Raw genomic sequence first — 13,898 nt, 5'->3', positions numbered from 1 at the left:
TATATATATATATATATATATATATATATACATAGATAGATAGATAGATAGATAGTATACATGTATATGAGGAGGGCTTGAAAAGTTCCTGGCTTTAAGGATATTGTGAAAGGCCTGGTTAGAGGCCCAACCTTCTTAGTTCTTTTACAGGGCTTAGGAAAACTGAAGGATCACTGACTGCAGTTAAGCATGTGAATCTGGGAAGCGAATATGTTGAATAAAATCACAATTAACTAATCCTCCTGAATTTTCTTTTACCCAAAGCCAAGAGCTTTACAGCGCTCCCTCATATGCACACATCCACATATACACACACACACACACACACAGTGATTAGAGAGAGAAAGAACAGTGTTAATTGTTTGTTATTTATAAGTGTAGTGGTGATGTGGGTGGGTATGATTTTTTTAATGTTGTGTACTAGCTGCATCTTTTTTTTGTGTGTGTGTGTGTGTGTGTGTGTGTGTTTTTAAATTAGACTTTTCTGTTTACTACTATATTGCAGGATACTTTTGTTGTTGAGTTATTGCTCATGGAAGATGTATTTGTTTTATTTGTTCTTGAGAGCAAGAAATATAATGAAGTTATCTCTGTAGGAATGTTTTCTTCAAATTTTCCTTAAAAAAGAAGAAAAAAAAAATATTTAGAAATCGAAATTTTCTGTTCGTAAAGAATACACATTTTCCAAACCTAGAGACAAAATTATTTCTGGCAGTTTGAATTTCCTAAAACGATTTTGTTGTTGTTTATTTTTAGCAAATACAATTAGAACAAATTTAGCATTTAATGGATTTTTGGTGTATATAAATTTTGTAACAATTTTTAGAAAAAAAAATTGATCGTAGGTTCAGTCCCACTGCATAGCACTTTGGGCATGCATCTTCTGCTTTAGTTTTGGGCTGACCAAAGCCTTGTGGGGAGTAGATTTGGTAGACGGAAACTGAAAGAAGCTCATCATATATCTTATGTGCATGTGTTTCTGTCTGTCCCCTTCTCTGCTTGACAACTGGTAGTCGATGTGTTTAATCCCTGTAACTTAGCAGTTCAGCAAAAGAGACTGACAAAATAAGTACCACCCTTTCGTTACTGTAATTATTTTGGGATGTTCTGTGTTTGTTTCAATTAATTTTAAATATAACCAAGAATTTAGTATAATAACTTAGTTATCATTAAACTAGTGTTAGGAACATAAATTGACTGATGTTTGGTGGAAGATTTTAATTCAGAACTTTTGAAAACAAGACATTTGTACTACAGAGACAGGCAGTTTCAGCTGTGTTGGTATCAAAAAGGTTAAAAGGTAAAAAAAAAAATACTGGTGTTGATTTGTTGGACCAAAACTCTTCAGTCAAAATTCTTCACTTGGTGCCCCAGTATGACCGCAGTCTAATGACTGAAAGAAGTAAAAGATATAAGTAAAACTTTTCTAAAATGATAAAAAGGGCTTACTTGCTCTTAGTGATTGCTAAGAAAGAAATCTGTTTTAATGAAGTGGAGATGATGGAAATACAAAGAAGGCTGCAGGTTCCTTTGACAATGAGTTGCTTGGATGTAGAAAGCATCAAAGACATCTTGATCATTTTTCAATTTTCACTAGTGTTTGACTTAGTTGTGCATTCATGTTACAGGATAAAGAAGCACTAGAGAGTAATGACACATACCACAAGGTACAGGTTTTAGGAAGTTTATGCAAGATGGGTTTAGTTTATATAGAGCTATACTCATTATAGTTTTAGGAAAGTTATCTAAGAATAAACTATAACTTGTATTCATTTACTTACAGACAACTTTTCACTTTTTTTTTTACTGTGTATTAAAGGGCCAAAGCATGGTTGAATGGCCCTTGAGTATAGATGAAGACATATAAATAAGAGTATTAAAACTCAGAACTAGCAAAAATGAAATCCATAAGTGGCCATTCATTAAGACTCAAAATTTTCTCTTTTATCCAAGTTCAGGACTTCTGTATGTTAATTTGTTTCTTCTGGTAAAATCTACTGTAGAATGGTAGTTAGCTCAGTGTAGATGGCATTTCCAAATTCAAAGTACCAAATGTACTAGTGTGGCTGATGAGCTTATGAGGGATGAGGCTCATGATTGATTGATCTGCTACAAAAAGCAGCCAAATTTCCATCAAAGTATGTCTTGCCATCTAGGATTATATTATATCATTCAATAAGGCTGAATAAAAGATGAGGTAGTCAAGGCTGGAATGCCTTTGATCAAAAGCTTGACATTAAATAACAGCTAGTGTAGTTGGTAGGAGATCCGGCTTTGGAAAACTCAGAAGGCATTCTGGAAGTAAAGAATAGGTTTTACTACCTGCATGTTCTGCTCTTATGTAATTGTAAATAGGACTGGAAAACAGTTTGGCCCAGATGTTTAGATGTCTTAAATACTTTTGAATTGGAATGGTTCACAGTATAGTAGCACAAGCTGGTGAACTGTTTTGAAGTGTCTTGGGCAGGTTATCCTTTTAGATAGTTGCTAGCTGAGACTGGTAAAGCAGTTAATATTTCTTAGCCCCATAGATATGTTGTGGCAAAAAAGCACACTAGTTATTGTGACACAGGAGCTGCTCGGTGTCAGTTTGAGTCTGGAATTCATTGGCAGATTGAATGAGGGTTATGAATGTTTAGCTTCAAAAAATGGCATGTAAGGACTGGGGTAGAGTCACAGCATCATGTGGGGCAAGTTAGGTTAGATCAGGCTTTGATGTTTGAGATGATGTCTGAATAAAAGCTGATTGAATTGGTGGGTGAAAAGGGCTCTGAAAGGTGTAATGATGGGGTGAAGTTAGAAGAGAGAAGGAGATTGGTCTGTTAAATATCAATGTTAAAATGTAACAAGAACAGGTGGATGTGATGGCAGTAGACATTTAGACAAGAAATGAGGGTGAGAATACATTGAAGTGGAAGGGTTATGACAAGCTTATGGGTTGAAGTGGAAGCAGAAATGACATGGGATAAGACTGTGATTGAGGCAACAGACAAAAAGAGAACCATGTTGCTGGAATAGTTTCTTTTATTAGAAAAGATAAATGTAAAGAGATCCAAGAATATGTTGTGGGTACCATATGTGAGACTTTTTATCAGAAGCAGTAGATTTATATTATCTTTCTTTTTAAGGTAATAAGGAATAAATAAATTAAGATTTAGTTGCTCTTTCTACCACATTGAGCAGCTGTATAATCCTAGACTAATAACTGCAAACCATTTTAAAAGCCTGTTATATCAACATTTTTTAATTTCTTTAATAGACTTATTAGAATGTCACCTACATGTAGACTCCTTTAGTTTTAGATGAATGTTTATAGAATAAGTTGTGAAGCAGATTATAGAAGAGTTTGAGATAGAAGGTGATAGAAACTTGGTGTAGGAAAATAATGAAAATCCAGTGGTAATATGTATGACTTATGTCTTTAGTGATAAGGTTTCAGTTTATGACCTTATGATCAGTAGTCCAGTGTGTATGATTGTACCTTGAGTTAACCAGCATTATCTACTACCATTTAATAAGTGAGCAAAGACATTTAAAAAAAACTAAACACAATATGTATTATTTTGATGACATCATTGATAGTGTATTGTGCACAACAATTGAGTTGTAACAGGTCTATCACTAGTAATCTTGCCTGTTTTGTAATGAGTCAACTCAACCCCTAGTTCTCTTGTTATTGACCTTTTAGCATTCACATTATTTTGTCAAAAGTAATGCTTTTTTTATTCACACTGTTTTGAATTAATGATGTGTTATCTTGTAGCTGTGCGATTTCAATGATGTCACTGTTTATTTTTAGAATGGTATTGTAGGGTTGGTGTGAGAAGCCAGATCAAGTCAATTTGAACATAAAACAGGAAGAATATTTGGGCCAGATATGGCCCGTTTAAATGCTAAATGGTTAATATTCACTTGTTCATATGTTTTGATATCTTTGGTTATAACACTTTACTAATCCTACATTGATTTTGAACTTGGAGGGTTTTCTAGATCCAACATAAGAGGCTTGGAAATATGTAAATCTCTTGATGGGTATAAAATCTGTCTGTATGATTTTAAAAAAATTAATTGCTAAAGCGATGCTTTTAATATCTTATTAAATTTAATCTGTGTAAATATATTAATCTGAATTAAGTTAATTTGTTTCCTAGTAATTAATCTCTGCTTAAGTGTTTTACTAGATTAAGAATTAAACTACAATGATAAAATCTATCTCTAGACACAGCTAATTGGCAAGGAAAGTGGTGGACTGTTGGGATAAAATATTTTATACTACTCATTTACATTTTGAGTTGAAATCTGGAGATTTAGTTTGGACAGGTCTTTGTTTTGTCATCTTCTTTGAGATAGTTTCCAAATTTTGAGATTAGCTTTCATCACATCTGTTCCTGTTTTCTTTAGTATTCCTCTGCCACAATTTTCTTTCTCTTGAATCTCCTGGCACTTCTCTGCAAATGTTATTAACCAAAAGCATTATGTCCTCATTACATATTTTGCACACTACAGCTGATTTTTCTTGTATCCAAATTTTCTCTCAGTTTATTGGTACTATGTCACTCATCATCATTTAATGTCCATTGTCCATGATGCCATGGGTTTGACAGTTTGACTAGAGCTGACAAGATGGGGAGCTGTATCAGACTCCAGTCCGATTTGCCATGGTTTCTACAGCTTGATGCCCTTCCTAATGCCAAACACTTTACAGTGGGCTAGGTGATTTTACACAGCACCGTGTGGGTGCTTTTCTGTGGCATCGCATGGGTGCTTTTATGTAGCACCATAACAAGTGCTTTATACCATCAAAGGGACCAGTCTTAACACTTCTGCTGCAGTGTATGTGTCTTCTTGAGTACAGCAAGGCACCAGGCATCTCAGTCCTCATACAAAATGCTACACAACTAGTAGAGCATGCTTTTGTCATTTCTCTTCAGCTTTTGCGTATCTTCTGTATTCTGTGTCCACTGTCTCACTACCCTGTAGTATTGCACTTCATTTGCAAGTAACATAAAATTTACCCTTTGCTTGAAGTGAGAACCTTAGTGTTGCCAGCCAGAGATAATATAGCTCACAGAACTCTTCCCACCCCTGTTCTTATTCTGGATACTATGGCCTCGGAGAATCTATCTTCTCCACAGTTTACTTGGTTACCTTGGAAACAGAAACTATCGACAACTATGGAACCTTACAAACATAAAGGGAAAAAACCTTTTTTTCTTTTGCCAGATTCTCCTGCCTGTATTAAGCGTTGTTTCAATATTAAGCAGTGACATGATAATTAAATGATGTGTATGATAAGAATCAAAGATGAAACTGGATGTCTATAAGGCTGCGTGGTCCCTAGCATAATAATTGATTGGTCAGAGATGAGGGTAGAGGTGAATGTAATGAGTGATAAACAGGGGTAGAGGTGCAGTTGATGGGTAATATCAGTATGGAGAGAAAGGAGGGATATATAGGGTACATGAGGATGATTATAGTGAGTGGAGCATGAGAAAGATAGTAAATGTGTGAAGTGTTAAAATGGAGGATGGCCAAGGAAAGAGGTAACTGAAGATGGAAAAGAAGTGATCAGTGAAAATAGTATGAGTGAGGAAGGGAGGATAATGGGGATAAGAGGTGGAAGTGGTTCTGGGGTTGACGTGGCTAGACTACCCTCAAGTGATTACAGCAGCCAAGTAGTGCATGGACAGAGGGCTGTGTTTGGAGAATAAAATGTAGGAAATGCTTGACTGGGCAGAATGAGTTACAGGCATAAGCCTTTTGCTGTGGAACTTTTAAACAGATGTTATTATATCTTGTTTGTACATAAAAGAATTAAGGAGATTGCCCTGGAATGTTTTACTTTGGCCTTTCATCAAAGTACAAGTACCCCTCATCATTCTTCACACTAAGAAAACTTATAGCAGACAGGTTTTAGCTTTCATATCTAATTTGCATACAGTGCGTTCATTGGCAACATGGCTAAGTGTGTGTGTATATGTATAGATATTGCTTGAACCTTCAATACTGGTATTGTAGAGATACCTCCATGGTGTATTGTACACCTTTCCTCTTCATCTGTTTTCATTGCATGCCAGAACTCACGTTTCTGCTAATGATTTTCGCCTGTCCATTCAATTCCCCACCACCCCACTCTACTGTTCTGAGATGACTGGTCTTTGCAAGGCTACTGGATCTTCGTACATGGCCATATTATCCTTCTTAGCTTTCTTTTAATCGCCATTGTCAGAAGATTTTCACAGGGTTCAATGTGATTCTTGATGTTTCATGAAGCTGCTTCGTTTTTGATAGGGTTCAAGAGCTAAATACTCAAGTTGCAATTACTCTCTTTTCCAATGTGTGTGTGTGTGCGTGCGCGCAACACATACACACTCCTATATATATATATGATAGTGACAATTCTTGAATCTTTGGTTGCCAGTTTAAACATTTCACTATATATAATTCTTATTCCTGACACTTCTGGCTGTAGTTGACGCTCGGGAGAGAAATGGGTCCTCCACGGTCACTTTCCGTCATCACATCTCGTCGACATTATTTCACGTAATCATTTTATGTATTCACACACACACATACACTTTTTCCACCGAGATAAACTTTCTGGAATTTAACGGTTGAATTAGTACAGAGAGTGAGGGAGGCTTTTAAAATTAATGCGGCTGATAACCACTCGGCATGTTGAAATACGTTAGTACCTACGTTGTAGAACGTAGTTTATGAACGTTAATATCTGTAGTAAACAACAGCTGCAGTGTATTATATTGACTGAAGCTCGGAAGAGTAAGTGTATTAGAAACAAAATAAAATATACATTTTTATGAATGACTGGATAACCAAACACTCGAAGAGGCAGTGTCAAAGGAGATAACTCTTATAAGTTATTGTGAAATAGTTGTGTCCCTTGACCTTTTACTTTCCAACTCTTTTAGCTCGTGTTTTCTTAAGTCTTATTTCTATGTCCGTAAATTTAGAAAAAAAAAAAAAAAGAAAATCGAGTACATGACTCATTGTTTTTAAAATAGAGTAAATAATATTCTATTTTATCGAAACATTGCAGTATATTAAAAAATAGAAAAATAAAGTAACCCAAACTGGAAATAAAATACTTCTTAGTTTTTACGCACACACACACACACCACACACAAATATGTACGCACATGAGCGCGCGCACACACACACACACACACACTATTATGTACATGCTGCTGAGCCTGGATACTACACTGAAAAAGTAGCCCCTCAACTTCATAAATACCAGGACTACACCCCTTAAAATAAAATTGCTTGTGACATACAGCATGTCTTGGACATATAAATCTGTTTGACCACATCCCTCTCAGAATCTATCCACAGCTGATTTCTTTGTGTATGTGTGTGTGTGTGTAGGGGGTGGATATCATTTCTTACTTTATTTATCAGTTCCAAAAAGGTGAAAAGCCAAATTGAATGCAGCTGGATTTGAACTTCTGACTGCAGAGGACAAAATGACAACTGTAAGACAATTTATCCAATGCTCTAACAGCTCTGCCAAATCACCTTTCAGCATTACTTGGCAGGCTTACAAAGAATAAGCCCTGGGGTCAATTTGTTCAACTAAATGCAGTGCTCCAGCATGGCCGCAGTCAAATAACTGAAACAAATAAAAGAATATATATATGAGATAAGGTATAACTAAGTCATTACATAGTTTTCCTTTCTTGGAGCAAATTTGGCTTACAGCTGTTTCCAGTAGTTATTATAGGTACATTACTGATAAGCTTACTCAGTTGGTCTATTGATGAGTTGAGAAAAACCGAACAACCTAAAAGCTAATGCTACTTTCGTCAGAGACATTTCTGCTTTCTGACAAAAGTGGCATTAATTTTTTAGGCCGTTCAAAATTTCTAAACTGATCAATAGACCAATTGAGTGAATCTGTCAGTAACACACCTATAATGACTACTGGAAATAACTGTAAGCCAAATTTACTCTAATAAACGAAAAATATGTATTATCTGTTATTTATAGCTTGTCTTACATATTACCCTGTTTGAAGACCAGTTTGTCTGGAGTCCAACCATGTATTTACAATATAGAATTGTGATGACCCTGCCATAAGAATACTTGGAGTTCTTCACTAATCTAAGTAATATTGTTAGCCTGGTATGCCAACAGAGAACTCATGAAGTATTTTGCCCAGATTGATAATCCCTTACTATTAGCCTCTCTCAATATATATATATATATATATATATTGAGAGAGAGAGAGAGAGAGAGAGAGATAGAACTACCAGATCAATCAAATCAACTGTTTAACTATTTAGTTTCAGTAATGTGTGTATGTTTATCTCTCTCTCTCTCTCTCTCTCTCTCTCTCTCTCACACACACACACACACATTGAGGTGTTATCGTAATAGATTGGTTGTTTTGTTAGCATTGGTGAAAAAGAAAAGAAAAAATCTTTGTGGTATTTCTTGCACCTCATTACATTCTAAGTTCAAATCCTTATGTCAACTTTTCCTTTTATCTCTCAAGGGGTTTATAAAATTTCATTTAAAAGTTATTGGTCAACCTATAGTGATGGTAGAAAAACATCCCAGTTGCTGCTTTTTTATAGGTTACATTATCATTATAATTATTATTATTATTATTATTATAAATAAGGGGCTTTCGTAGGATTTTCGAGCGAGATCGTTGCCAGTGCCCCTGGACTGGCTCTTGTGCAGGTGGCACATAAAATGCAGCATTTTGAGCGTGGCCGTTGCCAGTACCGCCTGACTGGCCTTCGTAGGATTTTCGAGCGAGATTGTTGCCAGTGCCCCTGGACTGGCTCTTGTGTGGGTGGCACATAAAATACACCAGTTTGAGCGTGGCCGTTGCCAGTACTGCCTGACTGGCCTTCGTAGGATTTTCGAGCGAGATCGTTGCCAGTACCCCTGGACTGGCTCTTGTGCGGGTGACACATAAAATACACCAGTTTGAGCGTGGCCGTTGCCAGTACCACCTGACTGGCCTTCCTGTGGGTGACACGTAAAAGCACCCACTACACTCTCTGAGTGGTTGGCGTTAGGAAGGGCATCCAGCTGTAGAAACTCTGCCAAATCAGATTGGAGCCTGGTGTTGCCATCCGGTTTCACCAGTCCTCAGTCAAATCGTCCAACCCATGCTAGCATGGAAAGCGGACGTTAAATGATGATGATGATGATGATGAAGGTGGCTAGCTGGCAGAGTCATTAGTACGCCAAGTGAAATGCTTAACAGTTTTTCACCCATCTTTATATTCTGGGTTCAAATTCTGCTGAGGTTGACTTCACCTTTCATCCTTTCAGGGTCGATGAAATAAGTATCAGTTATGCATTGGGGTCGATATAATCTACTAGCCCCTCCCACAATATTTCAGGCCTTATGTCTTTAGTAGGAAGGGTTGTTATTATTATTATTATTAACAAGGTGGTGAGCTGGCAGAATCATTAGCATGCTGGGCAAAATGCTTTGTGGCATTTTGTTTGTCATTACATTCTGAGTTCAACTCATGTCAACTTTACCTTTCATCCCTTTTCGGGAGGTTGATAAAATAAGTTCCATTTGAATACTGGGGTCAATGTAATTGATTTACCCCTTCCTTGAAATTGCTGTGCATGTGCCAAAGTTTGAAAGCATTATCATTATTTTTATTATTATCATTCATCTGGAACATTGCCAGATACTTGCTGCACTCTATCAGCTGGGTCATGAGGTCAGTGGAAAGTCAACTCTCACATTCAGTAGAACTTTAGTGGAGTATATGAGTGATGTTGGCCTTAGACCAGTTCTAAGTTTTGATGAGATCAGTGTGGGTAGTCTCTTCTGGACGACTTTCAGGCTGAGCATTATGGACAACTTCCAAAAGTTCTTCATCTGGTAATGGGATAAATTTTGCAGGATATTTTGGTATAAACAATGCAGGCCTGAGCTGCCAGAAATCAAACCTGGTTTGAGATGTGTACTGGGGTGATGTAATCGCCTGACATGCATTCATTCAGTGTCTGTGTATTACTGATTTATGGGTTTGTATTGAGCAGTTGTTATTACATGAGGGATGGATCCAGCTGTCAGCCAAGTCTATCATGAAAGTCATTTGACAAGTAAGAGCAGAAAGCATTAATACTTCTAAGTTAGTTACTATCATGAAAGTCTTTTGTTAGATTCTACATATCATCATATGTCTGTTTTCCATGCTGGCATGGGTTAGGCAGTTTGACTGGAGGTGATAAACTGGAGAGCTGCACCAGACTCCAATTGTCTGGTTTGGCTTGGTTTCTATGGCTGGATGCCCTTCCTAATACCAACCACTCCACACAGTGTACTGGGTCTCTTTTACATGTCACTAGCATGGGTGCCTTTTACATGTCAGCAGCACAGGTGCTTTTTACATGTTAGCGGCACAGGTGCATTTGCATGTCAGCGGCATGGAGCCAGCACAGGAGCCTTTTACATGTCACTGGCACAGATGCTTTTCATACGTCACCAGAACTGGCCATGACCATGATTTCACTTGGCTAAGGTTTTTTTTATTTATATTTTTGATAAAAATGGTCATTTAAAAACAATGACAACACTTCAAGGAAAAGTCATCTATGATCAAAGACTGACTATCTTGAATCAAACAACACAAAGGATCCTTGTTTTCTATTCTTTTTACTAGTTTCATTAGTGTGACAAAAGATAGCTCTTGCACCTTTGTTGCCCAATTTTGTTTGTGTTTGGTTTAATTCTTTCATTACCATATTTTATTGAAGTACATTGCCTTTGTTTCATCATTATCATCATGTAATGCCTGTTGTCCATGCTGGCATAGGTTGGATGGTCTGACAGGAGCTGGGAAGCTGGAAGGCTGCACCAGACTCCAGTCTGATTTGGCATGGTTTCTATGGCCGAATGCACTTCTTAATGCCAACCACTCCAAGAGTGTAATGGGTGCTTTTGTGTGCTACCAGCATAGGTATCATTTGTATGACACCTGTATCTGTCACGACTTTGATTTTACTTGGCTCGGTAGGTCTTCTTCTCAAGCACAGCATGATGCCAAAGATCTCGGTCATTCGTCATTGTCTCCATGAGGCCCAACACTCAAAAGGTGCTTTTTACATGCCACTGGCATCGGCTTCCTTACCTCAATTAATTTTGAAATAATGAAGGAGTTAAAGTAACTTTGTCATTATTAAGTTGGTGTTTTAAACTTAAATTAACATGAAATTTTGATGCAAGGCTTAATTTGGGTTACTTTGAAACGGGTAGTGCATATCATAGAGACAAGGGTGGTCTCGGGTGGGAGTTAATATCAACAAGGTTGACAGTACCGTGTCTGTAGACTTTATAATCACAAAAATAATTTTTATCCACTCAAGATGCCAACAATTAGACTTAATGGTTAATGTGAAAGTCTTTTACTGGGTTACTCTCCTATGCTTGATAAAGTGGCCATTTGAAAAAGTGTGGAGAAAAATGCACACATTTTAATATATGCTGATCTCTAACTGTGGAAGGAACCTGTGGAAGAGGTAGATCCAGGAAGACATGAGACAAGGTGATGAAGCATGATCTTCAAATGTTGGGCTTCATGGAGGCAACAAGTGATCGAGATCTTTGGCAATATGCTGTGCTTGAGAAGACTCAAGCCGAGTGAAATCATAGTCATGGAAAGCAGATGCTAAATGATGATGAGGAGGAGGAGGAGGGTGGACCAAAAGTCATGCACAAAATAAGTTCAATATGCTCCAGACTTGTCAAAGACATGCTAATTTTTCTAAAATTGAATAAAATAAAATAACGTACTTGTACATGAACAAAATAATATGAATAAAATGTCAAAATGCGTTGGTGTGTGACTCTTAACCCACATTGCACAGTTCACTTAACTAATGGAGGAATAAGTGTTATTGGGGCAGATATTATCCTAATAACTTCAGATCACAATATACATTATCAGCAAAGAGAGTACAAAACTGAGGTTGCTGTACGAAATACAAATTGTCAATAGAGTTAGTTTATTGTGCAGGAAAAATATAATACTAGTAGTGGAGTCAAGAAGTAGGTTTGAGGTTAGCAGGTTGCAATATTGAGAAATTTATGAGAGTGCTCATGAAAACTTGAATGTAATAAATGATAGTTTGAATCAAAATGTGAATCAATTGAAAAACTACTTCCATCTGGGTTTGAGGAACTAACCTGTCTTAGTAACTGATGGTAGCCACTTTAACATAGACTAAAGAGTACATCCTTCATATAATAGAAAATGAGATGTGTGTGCGTAAATTCTTCTGTCTGAAGAATTTCTAATAGGAGACATCTTTACATTCTTTTTCTACATGTACAATTTTGCAACTCTTATTAGCGAAGGAAACATGTATAATGGTGCATAAATAATATTAAACATTTTCTTCCAATCTTCTGTTTTGATGTAGTTACTCTGCATAAAATATTTTTCTTATACATACCTCACACAAAAATAACTACTACATACTGGATTGTAGTACTGGAATAAGTAGCTGTGCTTGAAGAGGGCACAATTTAGATTATAACCCTGTCTGTGTAATGTGTGTGTGTGTGTACGTATATATATATATATATATATGAAAAAATATCATTATAGAAACCCATACCAGTCTGGAATATGGACAATGATAGAAAAGAAATATTTTTAAAACTGTTTTTATTGTTTTGATGAGGTTGAAATGGAGAATGTTTAAGTTGTGAATTATTTTTTATTATTTCTACTATTATTAAGACATAAAGCTCCATACTTTTTTTTCTTTTTTTTTCTGTGGATATGAATAAAGTACAAGTATCTGATATACAAAATTAACTCAGTTTTATTATTTAAAAAAAAAAAAAAGTTTTCAGATAGGTGTTCATTAATTATCATATATAAATCCTAAATAATAATCATCATCACCATCCTTTCACGTCTGTTTTCCGTGCTGGCATGGGTTTGACTGGAGCTGGCAAGCTGGAGAGCTGCACCAAGTTCCTGTCTGATTTGGTTTGGTTTCTATGGCTGGATGCCCTTCCTAATGCCAACCACTTTACAGTGTATGCTGGGTGCTTTTAATGTGACATTGCGTGAGCTCTCTTACACAACATCAGCACATGTGCTTTTTATGTGGCACTGGCACAGGACTCGTCTAGGCCAATCCTCATCCAGGGATACATCCGTAAAAACACTTCTGCTGTGTAGAACAGGTCTTCTTGAATACAGTAAGTAACCATGTATCTTGGTACTTCATCCCATGTCTTCCTAGGTCTCCCTCTTCCATATGTTCCATCCACTTTGAGAGACTGCACTTCTTTATTGAGTTGTCAGCATCCATCCGTATCACATGACCAAACCAATAAGATTACTGTTTTTGTGTTTGTTTTCTAAAATTCTTGCTGTGAAATCACATCAAAATAAACTTGAAACATATGAGGTGAGTACAAATTGTTGTGAAGTGCACTAGACACATCACCATTAATAAGGTCAAAAGATGGGACAAAAGGACTTTACTAACACAGAGTTAATTAACTAATTAATCTATACTATAAATTGCAGTGTTCTTGATTGATTGATTGATTGAGTGTCGGCAGATTCACTCGAGAACGGTGCAGTGGAATCGCGTGAAATTCAGCACAGAGCGGCAGCATGGTCCGCTCATGTTCAGGAGATTTTTATTGCCCTCCAACTCCCATGGTTACCAAGATAATCGATTATTACTTTTTAAGATAGGAATATCCCATTCAAAGTGGGGAGGGCGATTTTGTTGCCTTTCTCATGCGCGAAATTTTACAAAAAACCAGCACAATAAAGATTATTTTTTTCCAAGTAATGTAGCTGTGTTTGTTTTTCGAAAATTTTAATCAGAGGCACAGAAAAAAAATAATTTCAATTTTTTGTGCATTA

The sequence above is a fragment of the Octopus bimaculoides genome, chromosome 16 (assembly GCF_001194135.2).
Source record: "Octopus bimaculoides isolate UCB-OBI-ISO-001 chromosome 16, ASM119413v2, whole genome shotgun sequence".
Lineage (NCBI taxonomy): Eukaryota > Metazoa > Mollusca > Cephalopoda > Octopoda > Octopodidae > Octopus > Octopus bimaculoides.
The sequence above is the reverse complement of the archived record's forward strand: the minus strand, read 5'-3'. Positions refer to the sequence as shown.